Source organism: Scyliorhinus torazame, chromosome 4 (genome assembly GCF_047496885.1).
Source record: "Scyliorhinus torazame isolate Kashiwa2021f chromosome 4, sScyTor2.1, whole genome shotgun sequence".
NCBI classification, from domain to species: Eukaryota; Metazoa; Chordata; class Chondrichthyes; order Carcharhiniformes; family Scyliorhinidae; genus Scyliorhinus; species Scyliorhinus torazame.
The window spans coordinates 375,510,310-375,531,983 of record NC_092710.1 but is presented as its reverse complement, the minus strand read 5'-3'; the positions used below and the strand labels follow the sequence as shown (position 1 = coordinate 375,531,983).

The 21,674-nt window shown below is 49.0% G+C and overlaps 1 long non-coding RNA gene across 1 annotated transcript in view; it reads left to right on the top strand.

The window, feature by feature from the left end:
• The window catches only part of LOC140411792 (uncharacterized), a 115,686-nt gene that overhangs the window by 30,024 nt on the left and 63,988 nt on the right, over positions 1 to 21,674 (top strand). Inside the window, exon 2 of the long non-coding RNA XR_011941005.1 lies at positions 9,339 to 9,486. This is a non-coding gene — a long non-coding RNA (uncharacterized lncRNA). The remainder of the gene's footprint in view (positions 1 to 9,338; positions 9,487 to 21,674) is intronic.

The following is a 21,674-nucleotide window of genomic DNA, read 5'->3' as shown; positions in this document are numbered from 1 at the left end:
CCGGAGAATCGCGGGGGTTGACCCGCCAACCGGCGCGCCGCGATTCCCGCGCCCGCCGAATATCCGGTGCCGGAGACTTCGGCAACCGGCAGGGGCGGGATTCACGCCAGCCCCCGGCGATTCTCCGACCCGACGGGGGGTCGGAGAATCTCGCCCCTGTTGTTTTTCTTGGCCAATTGCTATGCTACTTCCTTGGTTCAAATACTATCCCTAATTTCCCTTGTAAGCCATGGATTGGCCCTCTTACCTGCTTTGCGTTTGTGCCAGACAGGGATATACAATAGTTGCAGTTCCTCCATGTGTTCCTTGAATGTTTGCCATTGTCTATCCACTGTCATCCCTTTAAGTAACATTCCCCAATCGATCAAAACCCACTCACCCCTCATATCTTCATAGTTTCCTTTGTTAAGATTCAGGACCACAGTCTCGGAATAAACTACTTCATCTTGATGAAAGATTCTATCACGTTATGGTCGCTCATCCCCAAGGGGTCTCGCACAGCCAGATTGGCCATGATTCCCATCTCAATACACAGTACCCGGTCTAGCACTAATAACTAATTAATATTAATTACTTTCAGTTTTTCAGTCTCACTAGATCTTGGTCTCTGCACTATTTCCTGTAGGTGTTTTGTGTGTTACATAGATAATTGTATAAACCCATCTGGTTCACTACTGTCCCTTGGGAAATCTGCCTCTTATTACAACTCCAGACCAGACCCCAACAGTGCCTCAGATACTGGACAGAAACCCCAATATTTCCTTTCCATTTTGTAAGACTGGGAGCTCCAGGAGTGATTTCACAATGAAATAGGGATGCGGTATTAAAAAAAAACGTTATTACCAACAGAGTATTATAATATGTTTAACATCACACCAGAAACTAGAGTACAATTCCCCGTTAAACAGTGCTAATCAATACAGAAATACAGTAACCATTAACTGCTATCTTTATTCAAACAACAAATCCGTCTCAGCTCTCAATCCACTTTCAAACACAGTTAGCACTCAGCAATACCTGCTGTACAGAGATGTCTCCACCTTGAGAAAGACAGAGACCATTTGACACTGAACATAGAACATTACAGCGCAGTACAGGCCCTTCGGCCCTCGATGTTGCGCCGACCTGTGAAACCACTCTAAAGCCCATCTACACTATTCCCTTATCGTCCATATGTCTATCCAATGACCATTTGAATGCCCTTAGTGTTGGCGAGTCCACTACTGTTGCAGGCAGGGCATTCCACACCCTTACTACTCTCTGAGTAAAGAACCTGCCTCTGACATCTGTCTTATATCTATCTCCCCTCAATTTAAAGCCATGTCCCCTCGTGCTAGACATCACCATCCGAGGAAAAAGGCTCTCACTGTCCACCCTATCCAATCCTCTGATCATCTTGTCTGCCTCAATTAATTCACCTCTTAACCTTCTTCTCTCTAACGAAAACAGCCTCAAGTCCCTCAGCCTTTCCTCATAAGATCTTTCCTCCATACCAGGCAACATTCTGGTAAATCTCTCTGCACCCTTTCCAATGCTTCCACATCCTTCCTATAATGCGGCGACCAGAATTGCACGCAATACTCCAAATGCGGCCGCACCAGAGTTTTGTACAGCTGCAACATGACCTCATGGCTCCGAAACTCAATCCCTCCACCAATAAAAGCTAACACACCGTACGGCTTCTTAACAACCCTCTCAACCTGAATGGCAACTTTCAGGGATCTATGTACATGGACACCGAGATCTCTCTGCTCATCCACACTGCCAAGAATCTTGGCAGTACTTGGCAGTACTTAGCCAAGTACTTAGCCCAGTACTCTGTCTTCCTGTTATTCCTTCCAAAATGAATCACCTCACACTTTTCTGCATTAAACTCCATTTGCCACCTCTCAGCCCAGCGCTGCAGCTTATCTATGTCCCTCTGTAACTTGTAACATCCGTCCGCAATGTCCACAACTCCACCAACTTTAGTGTCATCTGCAAATTTACTCACCCATCCTTCTACGCCCTCCTCCAGGTCATTTATAAAAATGACAAACAGCAGTGGCCCCAAAACAGATCCTTGTGGTACACCACTAGTAACTGGACTCCAGTCTGAACACTTCCCATCAACCACCACCCTTTGTCTTCTTCCAGCTAGCCAATTTCTGATCCAAACTGCTAAATCACCCTGAATCCCATGCTTCCGTATTTTCTGCAGTAGCCTACCGTGGGGAACCTTATCAAACGCTTTACTGAAATCCATTTACACCACATCGACTGCTTTACCCTCATCCACCTGTGATCCATCTTTCAAGGAAAGATACCTGACCCTGTCAGAACAATGCAGGACCTCCAGCTGAAGTCTTCGGAAGCTGTCTCCATCTTTAGAACAAAAACTAACCTGCTTCTCTGCAAAATGCCTGGTACTCAAGCTCCTCCCATTAATTACATCATCTTACCTGCCTGAAACACAATGTAACTAATTAACTCCACAGGGACCCCCCTTAATCCAAACAAAACTCCATTCGTCCAAAATTGTACGATTGGATTGGATTGGATTTGTTTATTGTCAGTGAGGTACAGTGAAAAGTATTTTTCTGCGAGCAGCTCAACAGATCATTAACTACATGAGAAGAAAAGGGAATAAAAGAAAATACATAATAGGGCAACACAACATATACAATGTAACTACATAAGCACTGGCATCGGGTGAAGCATACAGGGTGTAGTGTTAATGAGGTCAGTCCATAAGAGGGTCATTTAGGAGTCTGGTGACAGTGGGGAAGAAGCTGTTTTTGAGTCTGTTCGTGCGTGTTCTCAGACTTCTGTATCTCCTGCCCGATGGAAGAAGTTGGAAGAGTGAGTAAGCCGGGTGGGAGGGGGCTTTGATTATGCTGCCCGCTTTCCCCAGGCAGCGGGAGGTGTAGATGGAGTCAATGGATGGAGGCAGGTTTGTGTGATGGACTGGGCGGTGTTCACGGCTCTCTGAAGTTTCTTGTGGTCCTGGGCCGAGCAGTTGCCATACCGGGGCTGTGATGCAGCCAGATAGGATGCTTTCTATGGTGCATCTGTAAAAGTTGGTCAGGGTTAATGTGGACATGCCGAATTTCCTTAGTTTCCTGAGGAAGGATAGGCGCTGTTGTGCTTTCTTGGTGGTAGCATCGACGTGGGTGGACCAGGACAGATTTTTGGTGATGTGCACCCCTAGGAATTTGAAACTGCTAACCATCTCCACCTCGGCCCCGTTGATGCTGACAGGGGTGTGGACAGTACTTTGCTTCCTGAAGTCAATGACCAGCTCTTTAGTTTTGCTGGCATTGAGGGAGAGATTGTTGTCGCTGCACCACTCCACTAGGTTCTCTATCTCCCTCCTGTATTCGGACTCATCGTTATTCGAGATCCAGCCCACTATGGTCGTATCGTCAGCAAACTTGTAGATGGAGTTGGAACAAAATTTTGCCACGCAGTCGTGTGTGTACAGGGAGTAGAGTAGGGGGCTAAGTCCGCAGCCTTGCAGGGCCCCGGTATTGAGGACTATTGTGGAGGAGATGTTGTTGTTCATTCTTACTGATTGTGGTCTGTTGGTCAGAAAATCGAGGATCCAGTTGCAGAGTGGGGAGCCAAGTCCTAGGTTTTGGAGCTTTGATATGAGCTTGGCTGGGATTATGGTGTTGAAGGCAGAGCTGTAGTCAATAAATAGGAGTCTAATGTAGGAGTCCTTGGTGTCGAGATGTTCGAGGGATGAGTGTAGGGCCAGAGAAATAGCGTCTACTGTGGACCGGTTCCGACGGTATGCGAATTGCAGTGGATCAAGGCGTTCTGGGAGTATGGAGGTGATGCGCTTCATGATCAACCTCTCGAAACACTTCATTACGACTGAAGTCAGGGCCACTGGTCGGTAGTCATTGAGGCACGTTGCCTGGTTCTTCTTTGATACCGGTATGATGCCTTAATTACACCTCTGCCTCCCAACCTTTCATACCAGGATTATTTAATGCCGCAGCAGTCATACACACTAACCCGGGCTTTTACCCCTTATTGTACCAGATACATAAAATACAGTATATCTTAAATTCCTGCATTCACCATACTCCATGTCACTCTAGACCCACAGCTTAACTCTTAACTCACTCCCGAAATGGCCCAGCAAGCCCAGTCAGTTCAATTAGGGATGACGGCCTTGCCATCACACACACAAACATACCTACCATTTCCAATTCCCCCTTCGGAATATCTCAAAATGACCCACGTTGTGACTCCTTTCAATCATACACATCGAAACTCTCTTTGTCCCTCATTTATCACCTATGAAAAAGAAACCTCTCAATCCACAGGTTTATGAGACTCTTTCACAATATTAGGGGCAGCACGGTAGCATTGTGGATAGCACAATCGCTTCACAGCTCCAGGGTCCCAGGTTCGATTCCCGGCTTGGGTCACTGTCTGTGCGGAGTCTGCACGTCCTCCCCGTGTGTGCGTGGGTTTCCTCCGGGTGCTCCGGTTTACTCCCACAGTCCAAAGATGTGCAGGTTAGGTGGATTGGCCATGATCAATTGCCCTTGGTGTCCAAAATTGCCCTTAGTGTTGGGTGGGGTTACTGGGTTATGGGGATAGGGTGAAGGTGTTGACCTTGGGTAAGGTGCTCTTTCCAAGAGCCGGTGCAGACTCGATGGGCCAAATGGCCTCCTTCTGCACTGTAAATTCTATGATTAGAAATATGTTCTTTCAATCCACTGCTCCCCAGACCCCCTCACATTCCTCCTTCGCCATGAGATGGGCCAGGTTTATAAGAACATAGAACATACAATGCAGAAGGAGGCCATTCGGCCCATCGAGTCTGCACCGACCCACTTAAGTCCTCACTTCCACCCTATCCCCATAACTCAATAACCCCTCCTAACCTTTTTGGTCACTAAGGGCAATTTATCATGGCCAATCCACCTAACCTGCACGTCTTTGGACTGTGGGAGGAAACCGGAGCACCCGGAGGAAACCCACGCACACACGGGGAGAACGTGCAGACTCCGCACAGACAGTGACCCAGCAGGGAATCGAACCTGGGACCCTGGCGCTGTGAAGCCACAGTGCTATCCACTTGTGCTACCGTGCTGCCCTAGAACATAAGAACTAGGAGCAGGAGTAGGCCATCTGACCCTCGAGCCTGCTCCGCCATTTAATGAGATCATGGCTGATCTTTTGTGGACTCAGCTCCACTTTCCGGCCCGAACACCATAACCCTTAATCCCTTTATTCTTCAAAAACTATCTATCTTTATCTTAAAAACATTTAATGAAGGAGCCTCTACTGCTTCACTGGGCAAGGAATTCCATAGATTCACAACCCTTTGGGTGAAGAAGTTCCTCCTAAACTCAGTCCTAAATCTACTTCCCCTTATTTTGAGGCTATGCCCCCGAGTTCTGCTTTCACCCACCAGTGGAAACAACCTGCCCGCATCTATCCTATCTATTCCCTTCATAATCTTTTATGTTTCTACAAGGCACCCCCGCATCCTTCTAAATTCCAATGAGTACAGTCCCAGTCTACTCAACCTCTCGTCATAATCTAATCCCCTCAACTCTGGGATTAACCTAGTGAATCTCCTCTGCACACCCTCCAGAGCCAGTACGTCCTTTCTCAGGTAAGGAGAGCAAAACTGTACAAAGAACAAACAAAGAACAAAGAAATGTACAGCACAGGAACAGGCCCTTCGGCCCTCCAAGCCCGCGCCGACCATACTGCCCGACTAAACTACAATCTTCTACACTTCCTGGGTCCGTATCCTTCTATTCCCATCCTATTCATATATTTGTCAAGATGCCCCTTAAATGTCCCTATCGTCCCTGCTTCCACTACCTCCTCCGGTAGCGAGTTCCAGGCACCCACTACCCTCTGCGTAAAAAACTTGCCTCGTACATCTACTCTAAACCTTGCCCCTCTCACCTTAAACCTATGCCCCCTAGTAATTGACCCCTCTACCCTGGGGAAAAGCCTCTGACTATCCACTCTGTCTATGCCCCTCATAATTTTGTAGACCTCTATCAGGTCGCCCCTCAACCTCCTTCGTTCCAGAGAGAACAAACCGAGTTTATTCAATCGCTCCTCATAGCTTATGCCCTCCATACCAGGCAACATTCTGGTAAAGAATAATACACAATAATACACAATACTCCAGGTGTGGCCTCACTATCACCTTATACAATTGCAGCAGAACCTCCCTAGTCTTAAACTCCATCCCTCTAGCAATGAAGGACAAAACTCCATTCACCTTCTTAATCACCTGTTGCACCTGTAAACCAACTTTTTGCGACTCATGCACTAGCACACCCAGGTCTCTCTGCACAGCAGCATGTTTTAATATTTTAACATTTAAATAATAATCCCTTTTGTTCTTATTCCTACCAAAATGGACAACTTCATATTTGTCAACATTGTATTCCATCTGCCAGACCCTAGCCCATTCACTTAAACGAGCCAAATCCCTCTGCAGACTTCCAGTATCCTCTGCACTTTTTGCTTTACCACTTATCTTAGTGTCATCTGCAAACTTGGACACATTGCACTTGGTCCCTAACTCCAAATCATCAATGTAAATTGTGAACAATTGTGGGCCCAACACTGATCCCTGAGGGACACCACTAACTACTGATTGCCAACCAGAGAAACACCCATTAATCCCCACTCTTTGCTTTCTATTAATTAACCAATCCTCTATCCATGCTATTACTTTACCCTTAATGCCATGCATCTTTATCTTATGCAGCAACCTTTTGTGTGGCACCTTGTCAAAGGCTTTCTGGAAATCCAGATATACCACATCCATTGGCTCCCCGTTATCTACCGCACTGTTAATGTCCTCAAAAAATTCCACTAAATTAGTGAGGCACGACCTGCCCTTTATGAACCCATGCTGCGTCTGTCCAATGGGACAATTTCCATCCAGATGCCTCGCTATTTCTTCCTTGATGATAGATTCCAGCATCTTCCTGACTACTGAAGTTAAGCTCACTGGCCTATAATTACCCACTTTCTGCCTACCTCCTTTTTTAAACAGTGGTGTTACATTTGCTAATTTCCAATCCGTCGGGACCACCCCGTCTAGTGAATTTTGGTAAATTATCACGCGTGCATTAGCAATTTGCCTAGCCATCTCTTTTAGTACTCTGAAATGAAAATTAAAATTGCTTATTGTCACAAGTAGGCTTCAAATGAAGTTACTGTGAAAAGCCCCTAGTCGCCACATTCCGGCGCCTGTTCGGGGAGGCTGTTACGGGAAGCTGTTACTCTGGGTTGCATTCCATCAGGGACAGGGGACTTGTCTACCTTTCGCCCCATTAGCTTGCCCATCACTACCTCCTTAGTGATAGCAATCATCTCAAGGTCCTCACCTGTCATAGCCTCATTTCCATCAGTCACTGGCATGTTATTTGTGTCTTCCACTGTGAAGACCGACCCAAAAAACCTGTTCAGTTCCTCAGCCATTTCCTCATCTCCCATTATTAAATCTCCCTTCTCATTCTCTGAAGGACCAATGTTTACCTTAGCCACTCTTTTTTGTTTTATATATTTGTAGAAATTTTTACTATCTGTTTTTATATTCTGAGCAAGTTTACTCTCTTAATCTTCTTACTCTTCTTTATAGCTTTATTAATAGCCACTAATATTTGCCACTTTGTATGCTTTTTCCTTCAATTTGATACTCTCCCTTATTTCCTTCGATATCCACGGTCGATTTTCCCTCTTTCTACCGTCCTTCCTTTTTGTTGGTATAAACCTTTGCTGAGCACTGTGAAAAATCACTTGGAAGGTTCTCCACTGTTCCTCAACTGTTTCACCATAAAGTCTTTGCTCCCAGTCTACCTTAGTTCTTCTCTCATCCCATTGTAATCTCCTTTGTTTAAGCAAAAAACACTAGTGTTTGATTTTACCTGCTCACCCTCCATCTGTATTTTAAATTCCACCATATTGTGATCGCTCCTTCCGAGAGGATCCCTAACTATGAGACCATTAATCAATCCTGTCTCATTACACAGGACCAGATCTAGGATCGCTTGTTCCCTCGTAGGTTCCATTACATACTGTTCTAGGAAACTATCGCGGATACATTCTATAAACTCCTCCTCAAGGCTGCCTTGACCGACCTGGTTAAACCAATCGACATGTAGATTAAAATCCCCCATGATAACTGCTGTACCATTTCTACAAAGTTATTTCTTTGTTTATTGCCTGCCCCACCGTAATGTTACTATCTGGTGGCCTATAGACTACTCCTATCAGTGACTTTTTCACCTTACTATTCCTGATTTCCACCCAAATGGATTCAACCTTATCCTCCATAGCACCGATGTCATCCCTTACTATTGCCCGGATGTCATCCTTAAATAACAGAGCTACACCACCTCCCTTACCATCCACTCTGTCCTTCCGAAAAGTTTGATACCCTCGGATATTTAACTCCCAGTCGTGACCATCCTTTAACCATGTTTCAGTAATGGCCACTAAATCATAGTCATTCACGATGATTTGCGCCATCAACTCATTTACCTTATTCCGAATACTACGAGCATTCAGGTAAAGTACACTTATGTTGGCTTATATATCTCTGTTTTGAATCTTAACACCTTGATCAGTAACCTCTCCTCAGTTATTTTTCTTTTCAACTTTTCTCCTAATTTTCCTTGTCGTTGAACCCATATCTTCCTGTAACAACCTGCCACGTCGCTTACCATTAATGTTTTCACTTCCCGTTTTATTCCTTTTAGTATTCCTGGTCCTATTCACTGAGCTCCCCTCAGTCACTGTACCTTGTACTGTCGCCCTTTTTGATTTTTGACTATGGCTCCTCTGCCTCACACTTTCCCCCAATTACTGCTTTTTGTTTCTGTCCCTGTTTTACCTCCCTTCGACTTCCTGCATCGGTTCCCATCCCCCTGCCACATTAGTTTAAACCATCCCCAACAGCACTGGGGAAGATTTTATTGCTCGCGTGAATCTATAGAGTGAGCCTTGACACACATTGTTGAGGAGTTGACCATCGTCCGAAATATTGCGAATAAACTCAGCTACCGGCAATGCTGGCTAAAATGACATCTCCAGTCTTCAGCAGCCTGGTTTCAATTCGGGAGGTGCCCCTGGTAAATCATTGCTGTTATTCAGGTGTGTCCAGTGGGACACTCTGGGCTCCGACTGTGCGTATGAAGAGCTGGACATGACTTGAGCTGTGGAACAGCGCGTGGAGGAGGCAGGGGCTATTCAAGGCAGGTTGGCGATGTGAGGAATGATGCTCGTTGACTCATCACCAATATCACTCCGCCTATCAGTCTAATATCTCTCCTCCATTTCCTATTGGCTGTGCACAGGTTTCCAAGAGGCGCCTTTCTCAGAAGCTGGCTGACCAAGTCCAGGCCGCGCCTCCTTGTCCTATTAGTCGGTTTGAAGACCCCGAAAGTCAACTTGATGAGGAGGAAGAGGATGAAGAGAACAAAAGTTGCCAAAGCCACATAAACGGTTACTATAGTTACTCATAGCACAACACAGAAAAGAAGAAAACCAATGTTTCCACACACACTGACTCTCACTGGGATACAGTTCCACACACACTGACTCTCACTGGGATACATTTCCACACACACTGACTCTCACTGGGGTACAGTTCCACACACACTGACTCTCACTGGGATACAGTTCCACACACACTGACTCTCACTGGGGTACAGTTCCACACACACTGACTCTCACTGGGATACAGTTCCACACACACTGACTCTCACTGGGATACAGTTCCACACTCACTGACTCTCACTGGGATACAGTTCCACACAGACTGACTCTCACTGGGATACAGTTCCACAAACACTGACTCTCACTGGGATACAGTTCCACACACACTGACTCTCACTGGGGTACAGTTCCACACACACTGACTCTCACTGGGATACAGTTCCACACACACTGACTCTCACTGGGATACAGTTCCACACACACTGACTCTCACTGGGATACAGTTCCACACACACTGACTCTCACTGGGATACAGTTCCACACACACTGACTCTCACTGGGGTACAGTTCCACACACACTGACTCTCACTGGGGTACAGTTCCACACACACTGACTCTCACTGGGGTACAGTTCCACACACACTGACTCTCACTGGGCTACAGTTCCACACACACTGACTCTCACTGTGGTACAGTTCCACACACACTGACTCTCACTGGGGTACAGTTCCACACACACTGACTCTCACTGGGATACAGTTCCACACACACTGACTCTCACTGGGATACAGTTCCACACACACTGACTCTCACTGGGATACAGTTCCACACACACTGACTCTCACTGGGGTACAGTTCCACACACACTGACTCTCACTGGGCTACAGTTCCACACACACTGACTCTCACTGTGGTACAGTTCCACACACACTAACTCTCACTGGGGTACAGTTCCACACACACTGACTCTCACTGGGGTACAGTTCCCCACACACTGACTCTCACTGGGATACAGTTCCACACACACTGACTCTCACTGGGATACAGTTCCACTCACACTGACTCTCACTGGGATACAGTTCCACACACACTGACTCTCACTGGGGTACAGTTCCCCACACACTGACTCTCACTGGGGTACAGTTCCACACACACTGACTCTCACTGGGATACAGTTCCACACACACTGACTCTCACTGGGATACAGTTCCAAACACACTGACTCTCACTGGGATACAGTTCCACTCACACTGACTCTCACTGGGATACAGTTCCACACACACTGACTCTCACTGGGGTACAGTTCCCCACACACTGACTCTCACTGGGGTACAGTTCCACACACACTGACTCTCACTGGGGTACAGTTCCACACACACTGACTCTCACTGGGATACAGTTCCACACACACTGACTCTCACTGGGATACAGTTCCACACACACTGACTCTCACTGGGGTACAGTTCCACACACACTGACTCTCACTGGGGTACAGTTCCACACACACTGACTCTCACTGGTGTACAGTTCCACACACACTGACTCTCACTGAGATACAGTTCCCCACACACTGACTCTCACTGGGATACAGTTCCACACACACTGACGCTCACTGGGGTACAGTTCCACACACACTGACTCTCACTGGGGTACAGTTCCACACACACTGACTCTCACTGGGGTACAGTTCCACACACACTGACGCTCACTGGGGTACAGTTCCACACACACTGACTCTCACTGAGATACAGTTCCACACACACTGACTCTCACTGGGGTCCAGTTCCACACACACTGACTCTCACTGGGGTACAGTTCCACACACACACTGACTCTCGCTGGGATACAGTTCCACACACACAGACTCTCACTGGGATACAGTTCCACACACACTGACACTCACTGGGATACAGTTCCACACACACTGACTCTCACTGGGATACATTTCCACACACACACTGACTCTCACTGGGGTCCAGTTCCACACACACTGACTCTCACTGGGGTACAGTTCCACACACACGGACTCTCACTGGGGTACAGTTCCACTCACACTGACTCTCACTGGGATACAGTTCCACACACGCTGACTCTCACTGGGATACAGTTCCACACACACTGACTCTCACTGGGGTACAGTTCCACACACACTGACTCTCACTGGGATACAGTTCCACACACACTGACTCTCACTGGGGTACAGTTCCACACACACTGACTCTCACTGGGGTACAGTTCCACACACACTGACTCTCACTGGGATACAGTTCCACACACACTGACTCTCACTGGGGTACAGTTCCACACACACTGACTCTCACTGGGATACAGTTCCACACACACTGACTCTCACTGGGGTACAGTTCCCCACACACTGACTCTCACTGGGATACAGTTCCACACACACTGACTCTCACTGGGATACAGTTCCACACACACTGACTCTCACTGGGATACAGTTCCACACACACTGACTCTCACTGGGGTACAGTTCCACACACACTGACTCTCACTGGGGTACAGTTCCACACACACTGACTCTCACTGGGGTACAGTTCCACACACACTGACTCTCGCTGGGATACAGTTCCATACACACTGACTCTCACTGGGGTACAGTTCCACACACACTGACTCTCACTGGGATACAGTTCCACACACATTGACTCTCACTGGGGTACAGTCCCACACACACTGACTCTCACTGAGATACAGTTCCACACACACTGACTCTCACTGGGATACAGTTCCACACACACTGACTCTCACTGGGATACAGTTCCACACACACTGACTCTCACTGGGGTACAGTTCCACACACACTGACCCTCACTGGGTTACAGTTCCACACACATTGACTCTCACTGGGGTACAGTCCCACACACACTGACTCTCACTGAGATACAGTTCCACACACACTGACCCTCACTGGGTTACAGTTCCACACACATTGACTCTCACTGGGGTACAGTCCCACACACACTGACTCTCACTGAGATACTGTTCCACACACACTGACCCTCACTGGGGTACAGTCCCACACACACTGACTCTCACTGGGATACAGTTCCACACACACTGACTCTCACTGAGATACAGTTCCACACACACTGACTCTCACTGGGGTACAGTCCCACACACACTGACTCTCACTGGGGTACAGTCCCACACACACTGACTCTCACTGGGATACAGGTCCACACACACTGACTCTCACTGGGATACAGTTCCACACACACTGACTCTCACTGGGGTACAGTTCCACACACACTGACTCTCACTGGGATACAGTTCCACACACACTGACCCTCACTGGGGTACAGTTCCACACACACTGACTCTCACTGGGGTACAGTTCCACACACTGACTCTCACTGGGGTACAGTTCCACACACACTGACTCTCACTGGGATACAGTTCCACACACACTGACTCTCACTGGGATACAGTTCCACACACACTGACTCTCACTGGGGTACAGTTCCACACACTGACTCTCACTGGGATACAGTTCCACACACACTGACTCTCACTGGGCTACAGTTCCACACACACTGACTCTCACTGTGGTACAGTTCCACACACACTGACTCTCACTGGGGTACAGTTCCACACACACTGACTCTCACTGGGGTACAGTTCCCCACACACTGACTCTCACTGGGATACAGTTCCACACACACTGACTCTCACTGGGATACAGTTCCACTCACACTGACTCTCACTGGGATACAGTTCCACACACACTGACTCTCACTGGGGTACAGTTCCCCACACACTGACTCTCACTGGGGTACAGTTCCACACACACTGACTCTCACTGGGATACAGTTCCACACACACTGACTCTCACTGGGATACAGTTCCAAACACACTGACTCTCACTGGGATACAGTTCCACTCACACTGACTCTCACTGGGATACAGTTCCACACACACTGACTCTCACTGGGGTACAGTTCCCCACACACTGACTCTCACTGGGGTACAGTTCCACACACACTGACTCTCACTGGGGTACAGTTCCACACACACTGACTCTCACTGGGATACAGTTCCACACACACTGACTCTCACTGGGATACAGTTCCACACACACTGACTCTCACTGGGGTACAGTTCCACACACACTGACTCTCACTGGGGTACAGTTCCACACACACTGACTCTCACTGGTGTACAGTTCCACACACACTGACTCTCACTGAGATACAGTTCCCCACACACTGACTCTCACTGGGATACAGTTCCACACACACTGACGCTCACTGGGGTACAGTTCCACACACACTGACTCTCACTGGGGTACAGTTCCACACACACTGACTCTCACTGGGGTACAGTTCCACACACACTGACGCTCACTGGGGTACAGTTCCACACACACTGACTCTCACTGAGATACAGTTCCACACACACTGACTCTCACTGGGGTCCAGTTCCACACACACTGACTCTCACTGGGGTACAGTTCCACACACACACTGACTCTCGCTGGGATACAGTTCCACACACACTGACTCTCACTGGGATACAGTTCCACACACACTGACACTCACTGGGATACAGTTCCACACACACTGACTCTCACTGGGATACATTTCCACACACACACTGACTCTCACTGGGGTCCAGTTCCACACACACTGACTCTCACTGGGGTACAGTTCCACACACACGGACTCTCACTGGGGTACAGTTCCACTCACACTGACTCTCACTGGGATACAGTTCCACACACGCTGACTCTCACTGGGATACAGTTCCACACACACTGACTCTCACTGGGGTACAGTTCCACACACACTGACTCTCACTGGGATACAGTTCCACACACACTGACTCTCACTGGGGTACAGTTCCACACACACTGACTCTCACTGGGGTACAGTTCCACACACACTGACTCTCACTGGGATACAGTTCCACACACACTGACTCTCACTGGGGTACAGTTCCACACACACTGACTCTCACTGGGATACAGTTCCACACACACTGACTCTCACTGGGGTACAGTTCCCCACACACTGACTCTCACTGGGATACAGTTCCACACACACTGACTCTCACTGGGATACAGTTCCACACACACTGACTCTCACTGGGATACAGTTCCACACACACTGACTCTCACTGGGGTACAGTTCCACACACACTGACTCTCACTGGGGTACAGTTCCACACACACTGACTCTCACTGGGGTACAGTTCCACACACACTGACTCTCGCTGGGATACAGTTCCATACACACTGACTCTCACTGGGGTACAGTTCCACACACACTGACTCTCACTGGGATACAGTTCCACACACATTGACTCTCACTGGGGTACAGTCCCACACACACTGACTCTCACTGAGATACAGTTCCACACACACTGACTCTCACTGGGATACAGTTCCACACACACTGACTCTCACTGGGATACAGTTCCACACACACTGACTCTCACTGGGGTACAGTTCCACACACACTGACCCTCACTGGGTTACAGTTCCACACACATTGACTCTCACTGGGGTACAGTCCCACACACACTGACTCTCACTGAGATACAGTTCCACACACACTGACCCTCACTGGGTTACAGTTCCACACACATTGACTCTCACTGGGGTACAGTCCCACACACACTGACTCTCACTGAGATACTGTTCCACACACACTGACCCTCACTGGGGTACAGTCCCACACACACTGACTCTCACTGGGATACAGTTCCACACACACTGACTCTCACTGAGATACAGTTCCACACACACTGACTCTCACTGGGGTACAGTCCCACACACACTGACTCTCACTGGGGTACAGTCCCACACACACTGACTCTCACTGGGATACAGGTCCACACACACTGACTCTCACTGGGATACAGTTCCACACACACTGACTCTCACTGGGGTACAGTTCCACACACACTGACTCTCACTGGGATACAGTTCCACACACACTGACCCTCACTGGGGTACAGTTCCACACACACTGACTCTCACTGGGGTACAGTTCCACACACTGACTCTCACTGGGGTACAGTTCCACACACACTGACTCTCACTGGGATACAGTTCCACACACACTGACTCTCACTGGGATACAGTTCCACACACACTGACTCTCACTGGGGTACAGTTCCACACACTGACTCTCACTGGGATACAGTTCCACACACACTGACTCTCACTGGGATACAGTTCCACACACACTGACTCTCACTGGGATACAGTTCCACACACACTGACTCTCACTGGGGTACAGTTCCACACACTGACTCTCACTGGGATACAGTTCCACACACACTGACTCTCACTGGGATATAGTTCCACACACACTGACTCTCACTGGGGTACAGTTCCACACACACTGACTCACACTGGAATACAGTTCCACACACACTGACTCTCACTGGGGTACAGTTCCACACACACTGACTCTCACTGGGATACAGTTCCACACACACTGACTCTCACTGGGATACAGTTCCACACACACTGACTCTCACTGGGATACAGTTCCACACACACTGACTCTCACTGGGATACAGTTCCACACACTGACTCTCACTGGGATACAGTTCCACACACACTGACTCTCACTGGGATATAGTTCCACACACACTGACTCTCACTGGGATACAGTTCCACACACACTGACTCTCACTGGGATACAGTTCCACACAGACTGACTCTCACTGGGATACAGTTCCACACACACTGACCCTCACTGGGATACAGTTCCACACACACTGACTCTCACTGGGATACAGTTCCACACACACTGACTCTCACTGGGATACAGTTCCACACACACTGACTCTCACTGGGGTACAGTTCCACACACTGACTCTCACTGGGATACAGTTCCACACACACTGACTCTCACTGGGATACAGTTCCACACACACTGACTCTCACTGGGATACAGTTCCACACACACTGACTCTCACTGGGGTACAGTTCCACACACTGACTCTCACTGGGATACAGTTCCACACACACTGACTCTCACTGGGATATAGTTCCACACACACTGACTCTCACTGGGGTACAGTTCCACACACACTGACTCACACTGGAATACAGTTCCACACACACTGACTCTCACTGGGGTACAGTTCCACACACACTGACTCTCACTGGGATACAGTTCCACACACACTGACTCTCACTGGGATACAGTTCCACACACACTGACTCTCACTGGGATACAGTTCCACACACACTGACTCTCACTGGGGTACAGTTCCACACACTGACTCTCACTGGGATACAGTTCCACACACACTGACTCTCACTGGGATATAGTTCCACACACACTGACTCTCACTGGGATACAGTTCCACACACACTGACTCTCACTGGGATACAGTTCCACACAGACTGACTCTCACTGGGATACAGTTCCACACACACTGACCCTCACTGGGATACAGTTCCACACACACTGACTCTCAGTGGCGTACAGTTCCACACACACTGACTCTCACTGGGATACAGTTCCACACACACTGACTCTCACTGGGATACAGTTCCAAACACACTGACTCTCACTGGGATACAGTTCCACTCACACTGACTCTCACTGGGATACAGTTCCACACACACTGACTCTCACTGGGGTACAGTTCCCCACACACTGACTCTCACTGGGGTACAGTTCCACACACACTGACTCTCACTGGGGTACAGTTCCACACACACTGACTCTCACTGGGATACAGTTCCACACACACTGACTCTCACTGGGATACAGTTCCACACACACTGACTCTCACTGGGGTACAGTTCCACACACACTGACTCTCACTGGGGTACAGTTCCACACACACTGACTCTCACTGGTGTACAGTTCCACACACACTGACTCTCACTGAGATACAGTTCCCCACACACTGACTCTCACTGGGATACAGTTCCACACACACTGACGCTCACTGGGGTACAGTTCCACACACACTGACTCTCACTGGGGTACAGTTCCACACACACTGACTCTCACTGGGGTACAGTTCCACACACACTGACGCTCACTGGGGTACAGTTCCACACACACTGACTCTCACTGAGATACAGTTCCACACACACTGACTCTCACTGGGGTCCAGTTCCACACACACTGACTCTCACTGGGGTACAGTTCCACACACACACTGACTCTCGCTGGGATACAGTTCCACACACACTGACTCTCACTGGGATACAGTTCCACACACACTGACACTCACTGGGATACAGTTCCACACACACTGACTCTCACTGGGATACATTTCCACACACACACTGACTCTCACTGGGGTCCAGTTCCACACACACTGACTCTCACTGGGGTACAGTTCCACACACACGGACTCTCACTGGGGTACAGTTCCACTCACACTGACTCTCACTGGGATACAGTTCCACACACGCTGACTCTCACTGGGATACAGTTGCACACACACTGACTCTCACTGGGGTACAGTTCCACACACACTGACTCTCACTGGGATACAGTTCCACACACACTGACTCTCACTGGGGTACAGTTCCACACACACTGACTCTCGCTGGGATACAGTTCCATACACACTGACTCTCACTGGGGTACAGTTCCACACACACTGACTCTCACTGGGATACAGTTCCACACACATTGACTCTCACTGGGGTACAGTCCCACACACACTGACTCTCACTGAGATACAGTTCCACACACACTGACTCTCACTGGGATACAGTTCCACACACACTGACTCTCACTGGGATACAGTTCCACACACACTGACTCTCACTGGGGTACAGTTACACACACACTGACCCTCACTGGGTTACAGTTCCACACACATTGACTCTCACTGGGGTACAGTCCCACACACACTGACTCTCACTGAGATACAGTTCCACACACACTGACCCTCACTGGGTTACAGTTCCACACACATTGACTCTCACTGGGGTACAGTCCCACACACACTGACTCTCACTGAGATACAGTTCCACACACACTGACCCTCACTGGGGTACAGTCCCACACACACTGACTCTCACTGGGATACAGTTCCACACACACTGACTCTCACTGAGATACAGTTCCACACACACTGACTCTCACTGGGGTACAGTCCCACACACACTGACTCTCACTGGGGTACAGTCCCACACACACTGACTCTCACTGGGATACAGTTCCACACACACTGACTCTCACTGGGATACAGTTCCACACACACTGACTCTCACTGGGGTACAGTTCCACACACACTGACTCTCACTGGGATACAGTTCCACACACACTGACCCTCACTGGGGTACAGTTCCACACACACTGACTCTCACTGGGGTACAGTTCCACACACTGACTCTCACTGGGGTACAGTTCCACACACACTGACTCTCACTGGGATACAGTTCCACACACACTGACTCTCACTGGGATACAGTTCCACACACACTGACTCTCACTGGGGTACAGTTCCACACACTGACTCTCACTGGGATACAGTTCCACACACACTGACTCTCACTGGGATACAGTTCCACACACACTGACTCTCACTGGGATACAGTTCCACACACACTGACTCTCACTGGGGTACAGTTCCACACACTGACTCTCACTGGGATACAGTTCCACACACACTGACTCTCACTGGGATATAGTTCCACACACACTGACTCTCACTGGGGTACAGTTCCACACACACTGACTCACACTGGAATACAGTTCCACACACACTGACTCTCACTGGGGTACAGTTCCACACACACTGACTCTCACTGGGATACAGTTCCACACACACTGACTCTCACTGGGATACAGTTCCACACACACTGACTCTCACTGGGATACAGTTCCACACACACTGACTCTCACTGGGGTACAGTTCCACACACTGACTCTCACTGGGATACAGTTCCACACACACTGACTCTCACTGGGATATAGTTCCACACACACTGACTCTCACTGGGATACAGTTCCACACACACTGACTCTCACTGGGATACAGTTCCACACAGACTGACTCTCACTGGGATACAGTTCCACACACACTGACCCTCACTGGGATACAGTTCCACACACACTGACTCTCAGTGGGGTACAGTTCCACACACACTGACTCTCACTGGGGTACAGTTCCACACACACTGACTCTCACTGGGGTACAGTTCCACACACTGACTCTCACTGGGGTACAGTTCCACACACACTGACTCTCACTGGGATACAGTTCCACACACACTGACTCTCACTGGGATACAGTTCCACACACACTGACTCTCACTGGGGTACAGTTCCACACACTGACTCTCACTGGGATACAGTTCCACACACACTGACTCTCACTGGGATACAGTTCCACACACACTGACTCTCACTGGGATACAGTTCCACACACACTGACTCTCACTGGGGTACAGTTCCACACACTGACTCTCACTGGGATACAGTTCCACACACACTGACTCTCACTGGGATATAGTTCCACACACACTGACTCTCACTGGGGTACAGTTCCACACACACTGACTCACACTGGAATACAGTTCCACACACACTGACTCTCACTGGGGTACAGTTCCACACACACTGACTCTCACTGGGATACAGTTCCACACACACTGACTCTCACTGGGATACAGTTCCACACACACTGACTCTCACTGGGGTACAGTTCCACACACTGACTCTCACTGGGATACAGTTCCACACACACTGACTCTCACTGGGATATAGTTCCACACACACTGACTCTCACTGGGATACAGTTCCACACACACTGACTCTCACTGGGATACAGTTCCACACAGACTGACTCTCACTGGGATACAGTTCCACACACACTGACCCTCACTGGGATACAGTTCCACACACACTGACTCTCAGTGGGGTACAGTTCCACACACACTGACTCTCACTGGGATACAGTTCCACACACACTGACTCTCACTGGGGTACAGTTCCACACACACTGACTCTCACTGGGATACAGTTCCACACACACTGACTCTCACTGGGATACAGTTCCACACACACTGACTCTCACTGGGATACAGTTCCACACACACTGACTCTCACTGGGGTACAGTTCCACACACACTGACTCTCACTGGGATACAGTTCCACACACACTGACTCTCACTGGGGTACAGTTCCACACACACTGACTCTCACTGGGGTACAGTTCCACACACACTGACTCTCACTGGGGTACAGTTCCACACACACTGACTCTCACTGGGATACAGTTCCACACACACTGACTCTCACTGGGCTACAGTTCCACACACACTGAATCTCACTGGGATACAGTTCCACACACACTGACTCTCACTGGGGTACAGTTCCACACACACTGACTCTCACTGGGTACAGTTCCACACACACTGACTCTCACTGGGATACAGTTCCACACAGACTGACACTCACTGGGTACAGTTCCACACACACTGACTCTCACTGGGATACAGTTCCACACACACTGACTCTCACTGGGATACAGTTCCACACACACTGACTCTCACTGGGGTACAGTTCCACACACACTGACTCTCACTGGGGTACAGTTCCACACACACTGACTCTCACTGGGGTACAGTTCCACACACACTGACTCTCACTGGGATACAGTTCCACACACACTGACTCTCACTGGGGTACAGTTCCACACACACTGACTCTCACTGGGGTACAGTTCCACACACACTGACTCTCACTGGGGTACAGTTCCACACACACTGACTCTCACTGGGGTACAGTTCCACACACACTGACTCTCACTGGGGTACAGTTCCACACACACTGACTCTCACTGGGATACAGTTCCACACAGACTGACACTCACTGGGTACAGTTCCACACACACTGACTCTCACTGGGATACAGTTCCACACACACTGACTCTCACTGGGATACAGTTCCACACAGACTGACACTCACTGGGTACAGTTCCAGACACACTGACTCTCACTGGGGTACAGTTCCACACACACTGACTCTCACTGGGATACAGTTCCACACACACTGACTCTCACTGGGGTACAGTTCCACACACACTGACTCTCACTGGGATACAGTTCCACACAGACTGACACTCACTGGGATACAGTTCCACACACACTGACTCTCACTGGGATACAGTTCCACACACACTGACTCTCACTGGGGTACAGTTCCACACACACTGACTCTCACTGGGATACAGTTCCA